This window comes from Mustela nigripes, chromosome 2 (assembly GCF_022355385.1).
Source record: "Mustela nigripes isolate SB6536 chromosome 2, MUSNIG.SB6536, whole genome shotgun sequence".
Taxonomy (NCBI): domain Eukaryota; kingdom Metazoa; phylum Chordata; class Mammalia; order Carnivora; family Mustelidae; genus Mustela; species Mustela nigripes.
The window spans coordinates 17844785-17860740 of NC_081558.1; positions in this window are offsets into that span (position 1 = coordinate 17844785).

Consider the following 15956-nt stretch of genomic DNA (forward strand, 5'->3'; position numbering starts at 1 on the left):
TACACTCCTCCTGCACCCCCGTACATGCCTCTCTGGTACAGCACTCACCACATATGTGGAATCATTCATGTAAACGTGGATCTGCCCTAGAAGATTGTTTCTCAAAGTACAGTCCCTTCTGTTTCCCGACCTCCAATGGATAAGAACACTTCCTCCAGTGCCAGAATACCCAGGATGGAAAGCATAGAACCCCAGCAACAGAGTTGGAAAGGATCTTAGCAAACATCCAGTTCCATGTCTAAGGATATATTTTTGAGGCTCTACAAGTTATAATAAGGCATTTTAGGATGATCTAGTGAATTTATTATACATGAAAAGTGTGCTCTTTATTTATTCATCCAAATTTTGACCAAGGACCAGGACATAGACATGAGCAGAACCCAGTGACTTACCATAGAGATTTCCCTCCAGTTTTAACAGAAACTTCTTCAGTGACTTTCCATTGCATTAAAATCCTTGGTTTTCGAGACCCTGTGCAATGATGCTGTCTCTCCAGCTCCCCTCGTCCTCTGCCTTACATCTCACTATGCACAGCATCATCTCCCTTCCTTGTTTCTTGAACTGTCCCTTCTCAGGACCTTCCTCATACCACTGCCCATTCCGATGTGTAGGTAATACGGTTTTCTGTGTAGAAAATTGGGGGAGAGCTACAAACTATTAGAATTAATAAGAGTTCAGCAAGGATATTCCATATAAAGTAATATACAAGAAGGTATTGGTATATAGCATATATATTGGTATATAGCATTTCTATATATCAATAATCATCTATAAAATATGATAGGAAAAAATAAAATCAATATGGTACCTAGGAATTAACCTTAACAATAGAGTTGTAAGACTTCTATGGATAAACATTATGGGGGTGCTGGGTGGCTCAGTCGGTTAAGTTTCTGCCTTCGGCTCAGGTTATGATGCCAGGATCCTGGGATTGAGCCCCACATTGCACTGGGCTCCCTGCTCAGTGGGGAAGCCTGCTTCTCCCTCTCCCTCTGCCACTCCCCCTGCTTGTGATCTCTTGTTCTCTCTCTGTCAAATAAATAAATGAAATCTTTTTATAAAAAAAAAGAAAAACAGGGGCGCCCGAGTGGCTCAGTGGGTTAAAGCCTCTGCCTTCCGCTTGGGTCGTGATCCCAGGGTGCTGGAATCGAGCCCTGCATTGGGCTCTCTGCTTAGTGGGGAGCCTGCTTCTTCCTCTCTCTCTCTCTGCCTACTTGTGATCTCTGTCTGTCAAATAAATAAATAAAATCTTTTTAAAAAATCATTTTAAATTTTCCCTTTTTTTTCTTTTTAAGAGAGAGAAAGAGCACAGAGGTGAAGGGCAGAGGGGAAGGAAGAGAATCCTAAGCAGGCTCAACATACAGCACGGAGCCCAATGCGAGGCTCAATCTCACAACCACAAGGTCATGACCTGAACCGAAATCAAGAGTTGGATGTTTAACTGACTGAACCACCCAGTCACCCCAAAACTTGACAAAGTTAGAAGGAACTACATTTATGGCTCAATCATTAAGCATCTGCCTTCAGCTCGGGTCATAATCCCAGGGGGCCCTGCTCAGCGGGAAGCCTGCTTCTTCCTCTCCCACTCCCCGTGCTTGTGTTCCTTCTCTTGCTGTGTCTTTCTCTGTCAAATAAATAAATAAAATCTTTAAAAAAAAATACATTCACGGAGCTATCTTGATGCTCTCAAGGTAGGAATTTATAGCTCTCAAGGTGGTACCAACACTTGCCAGATAAATACACAACTTTAACATACCAATTATTATCATAATTTATGACGTTTATGTAAGAATTCCATGAGGAGAGGGAAGTAAAAGTACATGGATTGGAATTTGAATAGAATAGGATCATAGAATTAAGTGCCAGAAGAATCTTTTGGGTCATTAAACCCAAACCTTTTTCAAGTGAGGTAACTGAGACACGATGAAGACCCACAAGAAAGTGGCAGAACCCAGACTTGAACCTATTTTCCGATCTTCAGGCAGGATTTTCTTTCATCTTTAAAATGATGTAATGTATGGGGCGCCTGGGTGGCTCAGTTGGTTGGGCGTCTGCCTTCAGCTCAGGTGGTGATCACAGGATCCTGGGATGAAGCCCCCAATTTGGGCTCTCTGCTCAATGGGAAGCCTACTTCTCCCTCTCCCTCTGCTGCTCTTCCTGCTTCTGTCAAAGAAATAAAATAAGACAAAATAAGATAAGATAAAATAAAATAAAATGGTGTAGCATAGGGATGCCTGGATGACTCAGTCAGAGGAGCATGTGACTCTTGATCTCAAGTTTGTAAGTTCAAGACCCATGTTGGATGTAGAGATTACGTTAAAAACTAAAATAGGGGGATGCCTGGGTGGCTCAGTGGGTTAAGCCACTGTCTTCGGCTCAGGTCATGATCCCAGGGTCCTGGGATCGAGCCCCAAATCAGGCTCTCTGCTCAGCAGGGAGCCTGCTTCCTCCTCTCTCTCTGCCTGCCTCTCTGCCTGCTTGTCATCTCTCTCTGTCAAATAAATAAATAAAATCTTTAAAAAAAAAAAAAAAACCTAAAATAGGGGCGCCTGGGTAGTTCAGTGGGTTGAGCCTCTGCCTTCGGCTCAGGTCACGATCCCAAGGTCCTGGGATCAAACCCCGAATCTGGCTCTCTGCTCAGCAAGGAGCCTGCTTCCCCCCTCTCTCTCTGCCTGCCTCTCTGCCTACTTGTGATCACTCTCTGTGAAATAAATAAAATCTTAAAAAAAAATAAAAATAAAAAGCCCTAAAGTAATAAACAAAATGGTGTAGCATACTGATGCTGCAGACATCTGCTGCTAAAAAAAAGCTCCCTGCTACCTCCTACTTTAGTACCTGGACACTTAAAATACTTACCTACCCTGACTCTCTTGCAGTTGGGATGGCTCTGTGCCTCCCCGGATGGAGCTTTCAGGTAAGTCTTTATAAAAAAAAACAAACTCAGGGGCTCCTGGGTGGTTCAGTGGGTTGAGTGTTTGAGTTTTTATCTCAGCTCAGGTCTTGATCTCAGGGTCAGGAGTTCAAGCCCAGCGTGGAGCCTACTTTAAAAAAAAAAAAAAGGAAAGACAAACTCAGCTGCATAGAATACAGACACAAGGCCTAGAGGTGATGCAGGCCATCTTAAGACAATAAGGACAAGTCATGGGCTAAGGGTGAGGAGTAGGAAGATAGGAAGAGACTAGATCCTTAGCATCCTTCAGCAGCTACACTAACTTGTCCCCCTCTGGACCTCCTGTAAAGTGAAAAAAGTAACCCCTATCTCTTAAAGCTGTCATTAGTCAATAAATCTCTGGTGTAAGCTACCATTAGTCTCGCTTACATGCTGCCATATACAATCTGAGCTGGCAAATACAGTAAAAGCCCTGGACTATAAGTTCAGAAACTCCCTTACAGCCACCACTCTGCCATGAACAAGCTGTGTGCCCTTGGGCAAGCCATTTCCCTCTCTGGGCCTCGGGTTCCTCATCTTTATCAAGGGAAGTAGAACAAGATGGTCTTTTCAACTCTCACAGCGACTTCATCCATTATACATACTACGTAATGTGCAATGTAGGGTTTCCTTTCCTTCAAAACAAGACTACTTCTTTAAAGGTTTGCTAAGTGTTTCCTTGTTCCTGTAACCACAGGACTAGTTACAAAGACCTGTCCCTTTCAAGTGGATGTGATGAAATACACACTTCTGGGGCATTCCCTGTACACAAATTCCCCCAGTAGGTCCCTATTACCTCTTCCTTTGGTTAGTTTCATTCACCCATCCCTAGAGGGAGCTCAAAGGGGATTCTACTCTAAAACTAATGGAACTCAGCGCCCGGGTGGATCAATTACTAAAGCAGCTGCCTTTGGCTCAGGTCATGATCTCAGGGTCCTGGGATGGAGCCCTGCATCTCATCACATCAGGGTCACTGCTCAGCGGGTGTCTGCTTCTCCCTCCGCCCTCCCCCTGCTCATGTGCTAGCTCTCTGTCTCTCAGATAAAAAATAAAATCTTTTAAAAAAATGAAATAAAACTAATGGAGCACTATGCCCACCTCTGACCTAAACGTGCTATGTAATTTCTCTTCTTGGGGCCTCAAACTCATGGTTTGTTAAATAAGAGGGTTGCAGACCCTCAAAGGGCCCTTCAAGCTCTGGAATTCTGAGTCTAAATTACACCTTCTAAATTTCATCTCACTTTGGGATAGTGCTTCCCCAGTTGCTAAGGGCTTTGCTGTCTGGCATTGTAGGTTAGCCTTTCTATAACTCTAAGATAGGCAGGGCTTACATTATCATCCATATTTTGAAGTTGAGGAAACAGATTCGGAAATGTGGAGTGATACGCCCAAAAGCACACAGTTAGTAAGTGGCAGATCTAGAACTAAAAACCACAACTTTTGATTCCTTGCTCAGTAGTCTTCCCACTATATCTTGATTTTTGAAATTTTTTCTCTTTCCCTGTTCTTTCCAGGATCTACTTCCCGGCTGCAAATTACAACTGCTCTTGGCAATGACCCCAAGACTACTCACAGTAATGACCTCAGTTGTTGGCACTTGGCAATCTCTCTAGATACATGGCTTTCCCTCAATCCTTCTTCCATCCTCTGTCCTGATCCCTCAGTCCCAATAAAACCTTCTGGTTACTTCCAAACTGAATCCAAGCATCCCACCCCATCTAGGGCTCCACTGGATATGTCAATGTCTTGAACCACAGTCTGGCCCTTTGTAACCCAATGTACTTGGGGCAGCTCTCACTTTGGTTCCGTTATTCTTCTTTACTTCACTCTTCACCCCATCCAACCTCTTGTTCATCATCTGAACTCCCTAAAGAGAAGGGGACATGGTAAAAGAAGGTAGGAACTGGGCAGTCCTTTGAGATCTTCCAGTCCAAAGGCCAAGCAGAAACTGTAAATGAGAAAGCTGATTGGTTATAATATAAAAGAGTGGCAGGGGGCACCTGGGTGGTCATTCAGTTGACCATCAGACTCTGGGTTTCAGCTAAGGTTCATGATCTCAGGGGTCATGGGAGAGAACCCCGGGTCAGGGTCTCTGCTGCCCCTCCCCCAACCCCCCCAAATAAAATATCTAAACATTAATTAATTAATTAATTAAAATAAAACATCGTGGGGCGCCTGGGTGGCTCAGTGGGTTAAGCCTCTGCCTTTAGTTCAGGTCATCTGCCTTCGGCTCAGGTCACAATCCCAGGGGCCTGGGTTGGAGTCCTGAGCTCCTGGCTAACCCAGACCTTGTTGGGTTCCCTGCTCAGCAGGGGAGCCTGCTTCTCCCTCTGCCCCTCCCATCTGGCTCATGTTTGCTCACTCTCTCAGATAAATAAATAAATAAATAGAATCTTTTAAAAAATTTAAACTTGACTCAGGAGTTTGACCTCATCTACCATCCATATTCCAATTTTGTCACTTGACTCAATTATGGTTTTTTTTCTCCTCCTGAACAGGATCCAGAGTGGGATCAAATAACACATTCAGCTGTTATGTCTCTTTAGTTTCCATTAATGCAGAACATCTTCACAGCCTCTCTCTCTCTCTCTCTCTCTCTCTGTGTGTGTTTTATATGACATTAACACTTTTGAAGAATACAGCCTTTTTTTGTTTTGTTTTTTTTTAAGATTATATCTCCTTTGGGCACCTGATGTTTTCTCATGGTTAGATTCAGTCTGGAATACTGTGGAAGTGAGAGTGTGTCCTTCTCAGGACATCATACCAGGAGGCATGGGGTGTCCATCTGCCCCTCACTAGTGACGTGAATTTTAATCAACAAGTCATGGTGTTTTCTGATTTTTCCAGTGCATTGTTACCATATTTTCCCCTTGGAACTAATAAGCAATCTGTGGAGAGACACTTGAAACACGCTGACATCCTGCCTCTCATCAAAATTGGCTCAGTGGGCTAAAGCCTCTTCCTTCGGCTCAGGTCATAATCCCAGGGTCCTGGGATGGAGCCCCGCAACGGGCTCTCTGCTCAGCGGGGAGCCTGCTTCCTCCTCTCTCTCTCTGCCTGCCTCTCTGCCTACTTGTGATCTCTGTCTGTCAAATAAATAAATAAAATCTATTAAAAAAATTATCCCTTAGATTTCGCAACCATTCATGATGAGTCTCGCCTAAACCAGTCTCCACTGCGATGGTTGCACTGAGGTAGACTCTCCAGTCCACTTGTTTGTCCACATTTACCTGCTGATACCCGGCATTTTGAGGTAAACTATATGCTTCCCATCTGGAAATTGCTTTGTGGGCCTCTGTCAAGGGATGTGAGATCTGGAGTTCCACCAGAAAATGTATTCATGACTAACCTGAATAGAGGAAGGGAGAGAGCCTACCTTGCCTAGTCTTTGGGAGTAGACAAAGGGTGAACTGGGACAGTCCCTCCCAGGGTTCCAGCTAAAGGAGCTGAGACCTTCAGAGAAACAAAATAGTATAGAGGAATATGTTTCCCACATTGTCACTTTCTAATTCTGTCTCTTCCCCTCACCTATGTTGTGAGCTCCAACAGCTCACCTAGATTCTCTTGGCCTGTTTCTTAACTTGTAATGTGGAAGAATTCTTAGCTCAGAGGCTCATTGGAAGATTAAAAGGAACAATGCTCATATGTTACTGGGCCCATAGTGTGCCAAATGGGAGATGCATGTTATGTAGAAGATGAGAAAATTATGTCATGCTTGAATTATGTTTCATTTCAACAAATGTCTACGGAGAACCCATGTGGTACCAAGGCACTGGGCTTAGAGCTAGAGACTAAATGAATCAGCCCCCCAAAAGCTCACAAGCCAGAGAAAGAAAAAGACAAATTTAATTCTACCGCTGGGTATGTAGCCGAGAAAATTAAAACAGGGGCACCTGGGTGGCTCAGTTGGTTAAGTGTCTGCTTCAGCTCAGGTCATGATCCAAGGGTTCAATTCCCACATTGGGCTCCCTGCTCAGTGAGGAGCCTGCTTCTCCCTCTCCCTCTGCCTGCCGCTCTGCCTACTTATGCTCTCTATCTCTCTGTCACATAAATAAATAAAATCTTTGATAAAAATTTTAAAAAGGGGGTGCCCGTGTGGCTCAGTCATTAAGCGTCTGCCTTCAGCTCAGGTCATTCATGATCCCAGAGTTCTGGGATCCAGCCCCACGTCTGGCTCCCTGCTCAGCGGGGAGCCTGCTTCTCCCTCACCGACTCCCCCTGCTTGTGTCCCCTCTCTCGCTGTCTCTTTCTCTCTGTGTCAAATACCTAAATAAAATTTTAAAAATAAAATATAGTAATTTAAAAAGAAAGAAAAAAGAAAATGAAAACATACATCTACACAGATTTGTTCAAGAATGTTCACAGCAACAATCTTCTTTTTTTTTTTTAAATGGTAGCTGACAATGGGCAACTCTATTCTTTTTTTTTAACATCTTAATTTAATTTTATTTTTTTTTCAGTGTTCCAAGATTCATTGTTTATGCACCACACCCAGTGCTCCATGTGCCCTCCATAATACCCAACACCAGGTTCACCCATTCCCCGACCCCTCTCGCCTCCAAAACCCTGTTTGTTTCTCAGAGTCCATAGTCTCTCATGCTTCATCTCCCCCTCCAAGTTCCCCTAATTCACTTTTCCTTTCCTTCTCCTAATGTCCTCCGTGTTATTCCTTATGCTCCACAAATAAGTGAAACCATATTTCACTCAGCATAATCTCCTCCAGTCCCATCCATGTTGACACAAAAGTTGGGTATTCTGATGGCTGCATAATATTCCATTGTATATATGGACCACATCTTCTTTACCCATTCATCTGTTGAAGGACATATCGGCTCTTTCCATAGTTTGGTGATTGTGGCCTTTGCTGCTATGAACATTGGGGTACAGATGGCCCTTCTTTTCAGTACATCTGTATCTTTGGGATAAATGCCCAGTTATGCAATTGCAGGGTCATAGGGTAGCTCTATTTTTAATTTTTTGAGGAATCTCCACACTGTTTTTCAAATTGGCTCCTCCAACTTGCATTCCCACCAACAGTGTAAGAGGGTTCCCCTTTCTCCACATCCTCTTCAACACACATTGTTTACTGTCTTGTTAATTTTGCCATTCTAACTGGTGTAAGGTGGTATCTCAATGTGGTTTTGATTTGAATCTCCCTGATGGCTAGTGGTGATGAACATTTTTTCATATGTCTGTTAGCCATTTGTATGTCTTCTTTGGAGAAGTGTCTGTTCATGTCTTCTGCCCATATTTGGACATGATTATTTGGTTTTTGGGTGTTGGGTTTGAGGAGTTCCTTATAGATCTTGGATATCAGCCCTTTGTCTGTAGTGTCATTTGCGAATATCTTCTCCCACTACGTGGGTTGCCTCTTTGTTTTATGGACTGTTTCCTTTGCTGGGCAACTCTATTTTAATAACTACAAATAGGAAACAGCCCAGACATCTATCAACAGATGAAAAAATCAAAGAAAATTACAGTCCATCCATACAATGGAATACTACTCAGCAATAAAAAGGAACAAACAACTGCTTTTATGTAATGGCTGAATTTCAAAACCATGCTGAGTGGAAAAAGCCTTACATAAGAGTACGCACTATGTGATTCCATTTATATGAAGTTCTAAAACAGGAAAAACCATCAGAAGAATGGTTGCCTGAGGTGGAGGCAGGGAGGAGTTTGCTGGAGAGCGATTTGTGTGATGATAATGTTCTATTTGTTAATAGGGGTTGGGTTGAACAGGTGTTGCACTTGTCCAAATTCAGCAAATGTACACTTGAGATTTGTGTATTTCATTGTATTCATATTTCATGTCAAAATAGAAAGGGACTATTGGGGTACCTGGGTGGCTCAGTGGGCTGAGTGTCCAACTCTGGATTTCGGCTCAGGACATGATCTCAGGGACTCGAAATGGAGCCCTGCCTGGGGCTCTGCACTTGGTGTGGAGTCTGCTTGGGATTCTCTCCCTCTGTCCCTGCCCCCACTCGCTCATGATCTCCCTCTCTCTCTCAAATAAAATTTTTAAATATTTTTTTATTTATTTGAGAGAGAGAGAGCACAAGCAGGGGGAGCAGCAGAGAGAGAAGGAGAAGCAGACTCCCTGCTGAGCAGAGAGCCCGATGCGGGGGCTCGATCCCATGACCCTGAGATCATGATCTGAGCCAAAGGCAGATGCTTAACCCACTGAGCCACCCACATGCCCCTAAAATCTTTTTTAAAAATAGAAAAAAAAACTGTAAAAAAGATTGAACTCTGATTAATAGTATACATCTAGAAGTATTTCAAGAGAAGTAGACTAGTATCTAGAATTTATTTTGACATGTATCCAAAAACATGGATTAGTGATAGATGGAGAGCAGCATAGAAAGACAAATAGATACATAATACAAACAAGCTTGATAAAGTGTTAACAGTAGAAATAAGAGCTAGAGAAATGGCTGTTCACTGTAAAATACTTTCAGCTTTGCTGTGCATTTGGAACTGTTTCATGATAAAATGTTAGGGGTGAGGGAGGAGACAAGTCCAACTTTGAGAAATAGTATGATAGAGAAACTGTTTCTGCTGGAGATAGATGGTAGCAGGGGTCAAGGGTAGTCTCTTAGAGGAGGAGTCCTAGGAAATGAGCCTGAAAGAGAAGATTTTAAAGGCAGAGGAAAGAAAGGGGGAGGAGGCCATGGTATTCCAGTAGGAAAAATAGGGCACTGGGAAAATGCAAGACCCCTTTGGGAAGCTTTGAGGCAGGAAAGGAGCCTCGGGGACCGAGGGGCAGGAGAGGGGCCAAGGCATTGGACTGTGCCCAAGCTGGGACAGCCTTGAAAGACAGACAAGGGCATCTGGTTTTGCCACTGACAACAATGGGGAGCCACTGAACTGGACAGGCTTGTACACGTGCATCTGTGCTTGTGTGTGTGTGTGTGTGTGTGTGTGTGTGTGTGTATAAGGCTTTGTCATCTGATAGCCAGAGTAGAGGAAGGCCAGGGACAGAGCCCGCAGTGGGGAGAACAGCAGAGTAAGTGGGAGAGCAATTTTTGTGACAGAAAAATGGTTAAGAGGTGAATGTCCCAGAGATGAGACGTCTTTAAGGGAGTCAGGAAGATAATTCAGTCTGTCCTAATTCCCAGCTCTCTGAGAACTTTGATCTCCCTCAAGACTTCCTTTTCCCTTTGAAGCAGTAGGCTGTCCAGCGACCTGCCCTCTGACCCTCAGCCACAGTCCAGCAGACACAGTTCACCCTCCAGCGAGACTGCACTGGAAGTTGGAACTCCTCGTCTGGGAATTTGGGTGGTGTTGGCCTGCTTGTCCCCCATGGTTCCTTCCAGCTGCAAGACGCCTCTCTCCTGGTCTCCTCTTAACCAGCCTCCCAGGCTCTCAAACGTTCATTTTCCAGCTCCCCGGTGGTCAGTCTAGTGACAAGGAGTCAGTTTTCCAAAAGTGCATTTTCCCTTTGACTTGCAGGTGTCTTTCTGATCACACCCCTACTGTCTTGCCCTTCTTGTCTCCTTCCTTCCAGTCAAGGCTGTCACTGTCACTGCAGTGTCCAGCTCCAGCTCCTGGCTGATCTGGGAAGAGCCCTGTTAGCAAATTGGGGTCTCTGAGCTTCGGGGACTGAATGTGTGAAAGGCTGACCATTCCCACCTCCCTGAAGCCTGCTCCACCCCAGATCCCCAGCTTCTCGCCTCCACACCTTCCTTTCGTGTCCCGAAGTCCACAGGGGACGCATAGTGACTCACCCAGATCGTCACAGCCCTCCTTCGCCCAGCAGCGGACTGTGTGGTGGTCCTCACACCAGCCCTGCAAGGACAGAACAGAAATGCGCCATTTTCTCAGCCCTCAGGGTTCTGAGAGAGCCCAAAGTTTAACCCACATCAACTTTAATTCTCACAGTTTCCTCTTTGACGGATAAGGGACTTAAGGCTCAGAGAGGCTGTACAACTTGTCCAAGGTCACACAGCCAGTTCCAAGAAATTCACAACCAATGTATCAAAAGGAACAGTTTCACTGTGTTCTAGGCACCCAGCACTGACTTTTAAAAGTATATACTCTTGGGGCGCCTGGGTGGCTCAGTGGGTTAAGCCTCTGCCTTCGGCTCAGGTCATGATCTCAGGGTCCTGGGATGGAGCCCTGCATCGGGCTCTCTGCTCAGCAGGAAGCCTGCTTCCCTTCCTCTCTCTCTGCCTGCCTCTCTGACTACATGGGACCTCTCTCTGTCAAATAAATAAATAAAATCTTAAAAAAAAAAAAAAAGTATATACTCTTGTCCTCACTACTAGATTCCAGCAGGCCCTGAAGAGCCTGCCCAGGGGTCCAGGTGTATCCACAGGAAGATGAGGGGAAGAGGGTTGCAGCCAATGGAAAAGGCCCAGAGGTGGTCCCCTCCCCCTCCACCTCCGGGGACCATCAGAGTTCCCCAGAATCCCCCATATACTGAGCAAATCCTAAAACTTGCCGTGAGGGTCAGCTGTTGAGGGGAGAAGGAGAGCGGTGGGGAAGGGTCTTCCAGACTCTCCCAGACACAGAGTCAAGAAGCAAAGAAATGGCGAGGCACCTGCGGGGCCAGACCATCCTGAGAAGCAGCAGCAGAGAGGGAGGAAGACTTGAAAGAGAGGGAAGGACCTTTGATGGGGGAAATGACCAGAAGAAGTGCACATGCTCATCTCCGGGGGCATCACAGTTTTCTCAGGGGAAAATCCGTAGCCATCTGAAAAGCTGTGCACAGACAGACGGTGGCCTCAGAAGTTCTCAGCAGGTATGGGGCAGAGACAGCGCCTGCTGCTGGGGTCACTGGGGATCCCTCCAGGCTGTCCCCTACATGCATAAGCTTCTATGGGGGTCCCCAGCACCAGGCCTGCAGGCTCAGTAAAAGCACTGGAAGAACACAGCTCAGAGGCCACCCCCAGGAGGCCTCCCCTGACTCTCCTGGGGGAAAAGAGCTTTCACATCCTTGGGCTGTCTTCCCACCAGACTGCGAGGGCTTCCTGTCTGGGGTTGAGCCACGTCTGAGTTCTCCGTGGCCTGCGGTGATGTGTCTTCACTGAGTTGTTCATTTTTACTACCTCAGCTTTCCTTCACCAGGCTCAGGGTCTGCTGGGTAGATAAGACGGGGCAGGACTGTGGCTTTTCCCAAACAGGCTGGGTACCTCAGGGTCCCACTTGGCCCTGAGAAACTCTGAGTTGTGAGCAGAAAAATCTTTCCACCATCACCATGGCTGTTTAAAATACAACCAAAAAATGCATTTGAGATTTTTTCCTTTTCTTTCTTTCTTTTTTTTTTTTTTTTCCAATTTTTTCCTTTTCACAGAGCCTGATTCCCCTCCCTTTGCCTGTGGGACAGATTTGGTGACTTGCTTCTAATGCATACAACGTGGCAGAAGGGAGTCTCTGACTGGAAGGTCAAGCAATGAAAAGGTTCTAGAGTTTCCTCCTGGCTCCTTCCTCCAAGACCGCTCATTCTAGGAGAGGTCAGTCACCATATTTTTAGAACGCCTGAGCAGCCCTGTGGAGATGCCCCTGTGGGGAGGAAGCAAGTTCTCCCACCAAAGCCAGCACCAGCCCGCCAGGCATGCCAGTGAGCCCGTGCACTGGGGGGACCCCCAGCCTCAGTCAGGCCTTCACATGACCAGCAACACATGTTTGTAGGGCTTGAGACCCCAAGCCAGAACCGACTAGCCAAACCACGCTTGAATTCCTGATCCACAGAAACTGTGAGAGATAATAAATGTTTCTTGTGGAATCAAGCCACCAAATTTGGAGGCAATTTGTTGCACAGCAGTGGATAACGAGCACATTATCCTTCTCCCCACTGCCTCTTTCCAAGCTCCCTCTGAGGCAGCCAAACTCCACCACTCACTGTTCAAAGCAATATGGTTTTTTTTTTTTTTTTTTCCAAAGCAATATGTTTTGACTGAGGATCTGTGTGCCAGGCCTGGCCAGACACTGGGGATGTGGCACTGAGCCGGCTAGACCAGCGTGGGCTCTGTCCTCAGAAGCTTAAGGGGTCACACACTCCAGACTTCACAGATCTGCTTTAGCCCATGCTGTGCCCTCCATCCAGAAAGCTCATGCCTGCCCACCCCTTAAACAACATTCTGAATGTTCTTGATTGACTTTTCTCCTTCAGCACTGAACTCAAATGTTGTCTCCTCCACGAAGGTCTTCTGATTGCCCACAGGATGTTACGTTTCTCATCTCTGAACTCCTGTAATGCTTTAACTCAACTTTAGTTTGGCCATTTAATATCTTCTATGTGATTGTATTTATAAATACCTCCCCTGTTAGCTGCCATGGACGCCTTGCGGTGGGGCCCTATTCATATCTGTATTTGCCGCATAACCAGAGCACACAGTGCCATGTGCGTAGTCAGCATGCAAGAAATGTACATTGTGCACATGAACATGTGGAATGGCTTGTTTGTAGCTGAAGGCCAGCAGAGAAAAACAAATGCAATGCTAGGAAGTTGGGGGAGGGAGGTGCCTACCACTGTGAGAAAGAGCAGGAAGTGTCTACTGGACCCTATTAGATTCTAATAATATATGTGCTGCCGAAGCGAGCACTAAATTCTAATAATATCCACCGCATAACACCTCTATGATCCAGCAACTCTTCTCCTAGGCACACACTTAAGAGAAATAGATGCATGAGTCCAAAAAAAAGATTTGTACGAAATGTTCAGAGGGGCACCTAGCTGGCTCAGTCAGAAAAGCATGCAACCCTTGATCTCGGGGTTGTGAGTTCGAGTCTCACGTTGGGTGAAGAGATTACTTGAAAAAAAAAAAAAAACTCACCAAAATATTCAGAGCAAAAAAAAAAAAAAAAAATTCAGAGCATCTTCATGCATGACAAGCAAAAATGAGAACTAACCTAAAAGTCCACAAAGGAATGATACACGAACTGTGGTCTAGTTATAAAGGGAACACTGCCCGGCCATAAAAAAATAATTTAGTAACGGTACATGCACTATCCTGGGTCAGTCTCACAAATACTGTATTGAGTGAAAGAAGCGGGACACAAAAAAGTTGATAAACACAGTAGTCAGTGATTCCATGTATATAGCATTCAGAACAGGCAGAACTAACCTATGGTGAGAGAAGTTAGATTACCTCTGGGGGAGGTCATTGCTTAGGGCGGAGGAGCTGGAGGGAATTTTCTGGGGTGCTAATCTTCTTGATCTAGATAGTGGTTAAGTGGATGTATACGCAGGTAAAATGAATTTTCCCGTGTACATATTGTGTTTTACTGTGTGCAAATTATACCTTAATTAAACAAAATGAATAAAACATTGGTAACCCTGTGATTAGCCTGAAACAAGGCAACTAAAGGGATCCCATGAAAAACTTGGCTGCTGGCTCCTTTTCCTGCTTCTATTCTTGCTAGGACTAACCACCCCCCAACTCCCCCCACCCCCCACCCCCACCACCCACACACACATGCCTTATAGAGCCCATAATAGGTCATCCTTGTAAAGGTCAAGGATGTAATGATTTTTTTGGAGCCTTTGAGCGCATTAGATAACATCTAAGGACTAGATGGGAGGGGTCATCAGAAGACCAGACCACTGACTCATCAAAACCCCTGGCTCCGGGGCATAAATGGGTCAGGGAGGACCTAAACATTTGTGTTTGTTCCTGGATTAGTGCAAAGACACGTGAGCCAAACACTGTCTTCAATAAAAACCCCAAGCCCGGGGCACCTAGCTGGCTCAGCTAGAAGTGCGTATGGCTCTTTTTTTTACCTTTTTAAGATTTTATTTATTTATTTATTTATTTATTTATTTTAAAGATTTTATTTATTTATCAGAGAGAGGGGAGGGGAGAGAGTGGGCACAGGCAGAAAGAATGGCAGGCAGAAGCAGAGGGAGAAGCAGGCTCCCTGCTGAGCAAGGAGCCCGATGTGGGACTCGATCCCAGGACGCTGGGATCATGACCTGAGCCGAAGGCAGCTGCTTAACCAACTGAGCCACCCAGGCGTCCCCCTAAGATTTTATTTTTAAAGAATCTGTACACCCATGGTCATGGGGCTCGAACTTACAGCCCGAGATCAAGATCTCATATTCTATCAATTGAACCAGCCAGGCACCCCAAGCATGCAACTCTTGATCTCGGGGTTGTGAGTTTGAGCCCCAGGTTGGGTGTAGAGATTACTATAAAAACAAACTTAAAAACAACAACAAGAAACCCCAAGACCCAAGAGAAGACAGGGATTACTTTTTTTTTTTTTTTAAGATTTTATTGATTTATTTGACAGACAGAGATCACAAGTAGGCAGAGAGGCAGGCAGAGAGAGAGGGGAAGCAGGCTCCCCGCCCAGCAGAGAGTCCAATGCAGGGCTCGATCCCAGGACCCTGAGATCATGACCTGAGCCGAAGGCAGAGGCTTAACCCACTGAGCCACCCAGGTGCCCCAATAGGGCTTACTTGACTTCCAAGTCTCCCAGGTGCTCCATCTGTATCTAGACTCTCTCTGTGTCTTCAACTCTCCTCTCACTTCCTCTTGGCTCAAGTTTGATTTCCATCCTGTGAGAGGCCAAGGACCCTTTTGGCTGGTTCAAAGGGAGCACAAAAGGACAAATTTTTTTTTTTCTGGGTCCTTAGACCCAAGCAGCTTACATCAACCTCAGTGCTCCTTATTAGAGACCCACAATACATATATGCTAAGTAAATTAATCAAAGCACATCAACCAATAGACCTCATCCTTTTTTCTCAGTCGTCTGACCCTGCCACCAATTCCAGTGTGCTTTCTCCCCACACCAGCAATCCATTCTCAGACAACAGCTGGGTGTCCTACAATTCTGTTCACCTTCAGACACCATTCCCAAGGGCAGATTGTAATCCGCTCTTCTGACTCACTAGCTTTAGATTGGAGGTTTTAAATATCTCTCCCTTGGGTTCAATTAATTTGCTAATGCGGCTCACAGAACTTTGAGAAACATTTTACTTCCTAGATTACCGGTTTATTATCAAAGGATCTTACTCAGAAACAGGTGGAGGGAAGAGATATACAGGGTATATGGGAAGGGGCTCAGAGTTTCTAG